The following is an 8635-nucleotide window of genomic DNA, read 5'->3' as shown; positions in this document are numbered from 1 at the left end:
ATCTTATAGTATATAAAATATTTCGACGAATTATCAATAACATAATGTTCGACTTTTACAACGTAAACAATAGCGTGCTATTGTTTATATGTTATGGTTTTGTTATCATTTGCTCGGTGACATTCGAGCAGTAAAGTAACGATGGGAAATGCTTCGTATGTTAATTAATTGTTTAATAAATAATCGTTTAATTAATCTATAAATTGAAAAACTTCTACAATTTAATATTTTCATGTATATATTATAGTACGTAAAATATTTCGGCAACGAATTATCAATAACACGGTGTTCGACTTTTGACAATATAAACAATAGCACGCTATTATTAATATGTTACGGCTTTGTTATCATTCGCACGGTGATACTCGAGCAATAAAGTGGTACGAAACGCTTCGCATATTGTCGAATTTTTTTCTAAATACGATTACGATTAATATCGAAACAATTTGATATAATTATTAATAATTAAAAATTAATTAACTTATGAAAAACGACATAAAATTGTATCGCAGCGATAAATCCTTATCGAATCGTAATCATTAATTACTGCGAATAACAATTGAAACAGAGGATACATAAAAGGGGATAAAAGAATTAATTTTGTTATAATCTTTCAATTATTAATGCTTATTATAATAATTTCTCTAACGATACTTATTAAAATTAAATAAATTTCGATCAATTTTAAATTTTCTTAATCGGCAATCACTCATAGAATATTTCAACGACGAATTATAACAATAACATAGTATAAGTCAGCCTTGGCGATATAAACAGTATCGCGATAATGTTTATGACACGATCATTCTCACAGTATCCTTGAACAATAAAGTAGTGACGTTTCATATATTATCAAATTCTTCCTTTCCATAGTCAACCTTGGCGATATAAACAGTACCGCGGTAATGTTTCTGACTTACGATCATTCGCTCAGTGGCTCTCGAGCAGTGAGGTAGTGATGTGAGACGTTCCATATATTATCAAATTCTTTCTCTAACGACAATTGCAAGTGCAACGAGATACTTTTCGTGAGTGAGTGTAAGTGCAACGAGGAGTTCAATCGAGTGTAATGAGGATTGAAGTGTCACGAGGAAAAAGCGAAAAAAGCAAAAGAAAAAAGGAGATCTTGGAAATGGATGGATCAATAAGATATGATGTAAGTCATTAATATTTTAATTATTTATTACATTAATTATTTATTATATTGTTGCGTCCCCGCGTCCCAACCCCTTGGATGTATTCGTCACCCGTTGAATTCTTTCGGCGGGAAGTACGTCGACGGAATAAGATTGTTTTCGCGCGCGTTGTCAAGATGTTATAAACAATGACTGTCAGAGAGTCTGAGCCCAGCTGTCAAACTGTGCGGACGCGCGTCTATCTGTGATCCGTTTTACGATTATTCTGAATTTTTCTGAAGCGTGTGTCGATCGATTGTGTCACACGCGTTCGATATATATCGTTTCGCGGACGCAACAATGTATAAATTATTTATCAATAGTATATATTGTTGTATAACAACGACGGTCAGCTGAGTAGAAGGATAGCTATCAAGCTATTCTTCCGGACGCGTTTTACATTACGGGTCGTTAACGCGAGATTTCCCCTGTTATTATTTGTTGTTTGTGTATTCTGTGTTTCTAATTAAAATTCTTAATTTCCGTTAAGAGTGTCTTGTTATTTTACGCGGTACGCGAGTGCCCGATTGTGTTGAACGTGCTCCGATATCTCGAAGTCGCCGCCGCGGATGTAACAATATATTGAAAATTTATATATTTCTCATTTGGTTTTATTTCTTTAATTGTAATTCAATAGTGATTTTAAATTGTAATATAGAAAAAATAGAAAAAAATAGAAATTTTTTTATTTATCATATTTTTAAAAGTTTATATCTAAGAAATATAAATTATTTTGTAATATGAAATTTATAACATTAAAATATATCTATTTAAAAGTAAAAATGTAAAAATTAATTGCGCGCAATAATTAGTTTTAAAATAAATTATTTTGAACATTGCTTTATATAATAGATTTTCTCTTATCTTTTATATTTTTATTTATCGTTTATATTTGCGAATTAAAATTTATATAGTATATTACAAAATAAATTATATATTATATTATATATAAAATTATATATAATATAACCCTCCCATGGGGTACACCTTGTCGCGGTGGGAGGGCTTAGTACTTGGATGGTGCCTTGAGGTTTATCTTAAATTTTTCTATTTATGATAAATCTTAAGGAGCCTGAAGGGGAAGCCAAGTACCCTTTCGCGTCGTCGGTGCCGTCAACGTGCCGCGGACGGCAAGCGCTTCGTTACCGCGTTTTCGCGTTGTAGTATTCTCGCGTCGTCGCGTTTTCGCGAAACTTTTGGACTTTTTCATATAAAATCCCAATTTCATTTATTGTCACGAGTCTCTACTTCAGATGCCAATTAACTGGGATGTTTCACCGAGTTTGCACACGTTGCTATGCAACGTACACTCGCGCCTTGTGCATCGCGGCACTTGGTGATGCCGGCCGCGCAGAACGTATGTCCAGTACAAAATGTACATGGGCGCGCGGGTTCGAGCTTCGCGCTCGATCGGCTTAGTGATGGTCACGCTCTACTTCGTCAAGTGATTCGGCCCGAATTGTCTAGGACTCGATCGATTGTTCGGAATGGTCGTTAATGGGTCCCTTTTCTTTGCTCGTCTACAGCCACACGCCCAGCGTGTGTTAACCCTGTCGAGGAGTCGAGTGGATTCCCCTAGGCACGATTTTCGCTCGGTAAAAGGGGTTGCCTCCCCATTTTCTAAATTGCTGAATGTTAGCATTTAAAAAATGTGGGTATCCTCTTCTTTTACCGTCTACTAGCCTTGTGTACTGCGCTAGTGATATAGCATCCGTGCGGGTCACCTGAAATCGTGCTTAGCGGGTCCAGGTTCGATATGAGATAGGATAATTATGCGCGAAAAAGAGCTGGTGAACTTCATTTTCCTCTATTTCCGTCAATCGTTTCGTCTTCTTTCCGGTTTGGGCCTAGTCCTTGCTCGTTGTATCGTTGCATTCCCGACCGGTTGGCTCGAAGCTGATTCTCATAAGTGAAATGGGATTTTCGCTCGTACCGAAACCGGGTGCCGTTAAAAGTATATACATATTAAGTACATACACGCGCGATCAAATATACAATTTTTAATCGCATCGAAATAGTGCGGACATCGTTAAGTATCGCGCGTAAAATAGCGGAAATAGCGATATAAAAATATCGCTCGTGAGTGCGGGAATGTCGTTGAAAGTATCGCGCGTTAACAACATCAGAGAAGGAGGAAGTCTGGGAGAGACATCAGGCACCGGTAAAGCAACTCTATGGTAAATAAATTATATTACTTATATATAATTATTTATTAATTTCTACGCGAGATTTAAATTAAGTAATTAATCGCGTAATTTAACTTTTTATTTACATGACTTAAACAAGAGAAAAAAGCGAGAAATTTTTACATGAAAACTGTAATCTAAAAGTTTTTACTTTTGAATAGCTTTTAATAGTATTATTAAATCATTAAACTTATTAAAAAGAATTATAATTTATTAATAGAATTATAATTATAAACTTCTTAATAGAAATATTAAATTATTAGTTAATAGTAGAATCTTTTTCAAAATTTATAAAATTGTTTATCTGCTTATTGTTATATGCGTTGGATATAAAATTAAATACATATAATAATAATTTTTTGAAATGTTAATTTTTTGACCGTAACTACAATTGGAATCTTCTTTGTATGTTACAGATCAATGAACTATTGTGAGAGGAGGAGGAGGCCTGGGAGAGGCATCTTGCATCGGCGAAGCAACTTGATGGTGAATATTTATTATTTGTATATCGATTGTTATAAATCGCACAATAATAGTAGAATCTTTTTCAAAATTTATAAAATTGTTTATCTGCTTATTGTTATATGCGTTGGATATAAAATTAAAGACATATAATAATAATTTTTTGAAATGTTAATTTTTTGACCGTAACTACAATTGGAATCTTCTTTGTATGTTACAGATCAATGAACTATTGTGAGAGGAGGAGGAGGAGGAGGCCTGGGAGAGGCATCTTGCATCGGCGAAGCAACTTGATGGTGAATATTTATTATTTGTATATCGATTGTTATAAATCGCACAATAATTCGTTCTTATAATTTAAAGGAATTAAAGAAAAAATTAAAGAGAAAGATTTTTATAAAAATCATATTAAAAATTTCTATTTAAAAAATAATTTCAAACTTTATAAATTCTTTCCATACGTGTTTATATCTGCTTATTATTATACACACCGGATATGAAATTCCGCACAATTATAATTTTTTGAAATATTGATTGTATTTTGAGCTGTGTTATAAATGAATTTTATATTTGCATGTTACAGACGTAGTTTCAATAACGACAACATATGGTAGTTTCGATAAAGACAACTCCGTAACTTCGATAACAACCCTGTAACTTCGATAACGACAACTCCGTTATTGCACATCAATGGCCCGGTGAGTGACAAAAACTTTTATTTAATTTTAATGTAACGGATCCATAGAGATTGCAGATGTAGATTGTAGATAAATCCGTTGCCTTAAAATGGATGAGCTAGGATAGTTTAAATTAAATAATTTTTAATAGATTCGTTCGAAATGTAATGCATCACGAAAATATATTGCAGTATTTTAATTATAAAGAAAGAAGATCGAGAAAAGATTATTTTTGTATAAATTTTACCTAATTTATTGAAAAGAACACTAAAAGTTTTATCAATTACATCTGATGCTAATTTATTTTTATAACGCGCATTTATCTTATTCACTTATCTTATTTCTAATATCTTATAGCTCATCCATTATAGAATTTGTTGTAGATATTGTTTTTAAGCTTAATATAAAGCCAAATAATTCATTAATGAAATAACTTGTAATATGATAAATGTAATATGATTAATGTTATACACATATTAATTTTATATTTTATTATAAATTGTGTATTACTATAAAAATTTATTATTTATATATATTATTATAATATCAATCAATTTTTATTGGTAATCTGGACAGAGGTTTTTATATTATCAGAATTTTATATATTATACTAGGCTGCTAACAACTAAAGTCAGGATAACCATTTACAATTGGGCAGGATACATATACAGATTAGATTAATATATACATATTGTGTCATTTCATTTCGCCGGCATTTATTAAAATAAATATAAACTGCAACGAGATAAAAATAAATATAAGCAGTTATAAAATATTAAAATATAGTATTAAAATAAATATACAAGCAATAATTATATAAATTACAATTTTGCATCTTTCGAGAGTGACAGTGTTATGTTAAATTCTGTGATACCCGGAATAAATTCTGCCCAATTATAAACGGTTGCTCTTGTTTTATATTTTACCATATGAAATATGGCCGTGTTAGCACTCTAATACAATATATAGAAATTTGTAATTTGGCTTTATTTCAGTTTAAAAAATGAAATTGAATTTATTTTCAAAAATGCTTTAAAAATAAAATCTAAATTATTTAAATTATTTTTTTCAGGAATATTAAGAAAATTGTACATAATTATTAGTGTTTAAGAAATATCATGAATACATTCTTATGCAAATTACACGAAAAATTATCCAAAATATACGTATAATAATTATATAATAATAATTTATTAAATTAACGTATTTAATTCTATATATTTATTGAAATAATCATAAAAGAGTAACTGTTTGTATTTCCATATTAAAGAGTCATTAATAAATTCGGAAAATTTTTATATATAAATTTTAGATATATATGTATAATTTTATATATTTTAAATTTCATAAATATTTGATTAGAAACTTTACAAATATTGCTAATTTTCGTGTCGGTATTAAATATAAAAAATGTAAAAATGTAAAAATACGATGTTAAATTAATGATTAAATACAAGCTTCACAAAATTTGACGAACGTCTTCGTTATAGAATCGCGGCTCAATTATAAATTTAATGATACACTTTTCGTTAGATTTATCTATTTATGAATTCCATATCGCGCGGAACTGAATATTCATTAAATAAATTATGATAGCGAAAATACCGTGCTTTTTCCGCGTTCTTTTCGCGTTTTTAGACGAGATTGCCGTTTTAATAAAGGATCTTATTGCCGTCCCTCTCAAATAATATTCTTAAATATTGCTAATTAAAAATAAAAAAATATCGAATAAAAGTATAAAGAGTCGATGTTAAGTTAGCGATTAAGTATTAGCATCACAAAATTTAACGATCGCCTTCAATATTATAGAATCGCGCGTTAATTATTATGAATTTAATAATTTATTTTTTCAGTTATTATATTGGTACATTTACGAATTTCGTGCCGGAAAATATTAATTAATAAATTAATAAATTACGGTTGCGAAAACACCGTGTTTTTCCTTCGTTCTTTTCGCGTTCTTAGACGAAATTGCCATTTTAATAAAGGATCTTATCGCTGTCCCTTTCGTGAAATAATATTCCTGAATATTGCGCTAATTAAATAAAAGAAATATGGAATAAGAGTGTGAAGATTCGATGTTAAGTCAACGATTAAATATTAGCTTCATAAAATTAAACGATCACCTTCGATATTATAGAATCGCGAGTTAATTATTATGAATTTAATAATTTGTTTCTTCGGTTATATTTGTGTATTTACGAATTTCGTATCGGAAAATATTTATAAATAAATTAATAAATTACGGTTGCGAAAACAACGTGTTTTTCCCTCGTTCTTTTCGCGTTCTTAGACGAGATTGTCGTTGTAATATAAGAGTCTTATCGTTGTTTTTTTCGTTAGGTAAACGTTAATGAAAGTTGCGTGACTCGTACCGCCGAGGAGTCGAAACGATTTTCATCATGGAGAATTATTTCTTATCAGTTTTTGTAAGATCCATTCGCGACGTCTAGTTCGGTGCCTCGTTGAAAATTGGGAATTTTTATTGTAAGATTGGAACTAATCCCAGGTTTTCCTGGCAATTTCCGACAGCAATGATTTCGGTAGTCATTCAACGACGAACGCCATACGCTTCTTTAAAGTCGAATTAATTTAAATAATATATATTTAGATGTGAGAGAAAATGCATCTATTTTTTTCTTCTCGTTAAAAATGTTCTGTCATTATTAGGATTGGTATTATTATTGTCTAATGCCAGAAAGATTTAATAGTAGATTAAATATGGATATAGCGTTGTGTATAAATTTTTATTTTTCAAGTAATTTCATATTGTAATAGTTTTTATTAATTGTTTGATCAAAATGATTACGAACGAATATATTTTATTATTAATTATTAATTATTTCTAGGTACTGGGGATATTAATATTAGTTTTTAGTTTCTTTTAAGAAACTATTTGCAGGTATTGGACATCCATCGCCATTTTAGAATATTAGTTTTTAGATATATACCATTTTATATATATGTATAATAAAATACATGCACAAATTAACGTATCCAAAATATTTTTAAAAATAATATTTATTAATATTATATATTATATATACGCGAAATTATACATGAATGTTACATAAAATGTGCGAATACTTAAAAATTTTGAGACGAATCGAATGGGTACCCTTATATCAGCAAGATATTGATTAAAAGAAAAAAAATTATTAATTTAAACATTATAAGAATAAGAATTTAGAAAATTAATCTAGAATTAATTATATATTTAAAATTATTTTATTTATTTTATTTTGCACACTATTCGAATTGAAATTTTTTAAATCTTGCTGTTATCGGGTTCGATTCGTCTCGCGCGCGCAAACGGTACCCCAAAATTATTGTATTCGCACATTTAACACAAACTCCAATGGTGCATGGATTTTATTATTTATAAATATAATCGTTCGTAATCACATTTCTATAAAAATTGCTATATCCATTTAATTTTCAATAAAGAAATATATTTCTTAATAATGGAAGAACATGTTTTCTGACGTGAATATCAATTTCGTGAATCGAAGATAATGACGAGGGAATTGTCGTTGATTTATTACTGAAATCATTGCTATTGGGAATAGTCCGGAAGATCCGAGATTCGTTCCCTCCTACAGTGAAGTTCCCGACGTTCAATGGATCACTTAACTTTTCTTCGCAGATTGATCTTGCGAAATCTGATGAGAAACAAGATGTTAATCGTTCTCCATTTTTAAGATCGCTCCTCTTTTATTGGATATTACCGGTATGTCATCCACGTATCAAATGACGTCGAATTATATTATAAGAATTATGCGCAATCGTATATTTTGAATATTATAGATTTATTTATTCGTGTCTATTGAGGGCGCTTCGATTATCATATTATAAAAATTAATACATGTCGCAATCGGATATTCCGAATATTATCGATTTATTTTATTCGTCGCGTTTTCTCGTAAATTCAAATCGCGATTTATCTTATAAAGATTCGCAAATGACTCGGATAGTGAGAACTATATTGGCAAACATTATAGACATCAAATTGTCTGTCGAAATATCTTCGCATTTATGATAATAATTATATCGCGCGCGATAATAATGTCTATCGAGAGCGCTTCGGTTATTATATTATAAAAATTAATATAGTTATCGCGCAATCGGATATTCC

The sequence above is a fragment of the Camponotus vicinus genome, unplaced genomic scaffold (assembly GCF_025532165.1).
Source record: "Camponotus vicinus isolate PSW18456_S1 unplaced genomic scaffold, iyCamVici1.0 SCAF_14, whole genome shotgun sequence".
Classification (NCBI taxonomy): domain Eukaryota; kingdom Metazoa; phylum Arthropoda; class Insecta; order Hymenoptera; family Formicidae; genus Camponotus; species Camponotus vicinus.
The sequence above is the reverse complement of the archived record's forward strand: the minus strand, read 5'-3'. Positions refer to the sequence as shown.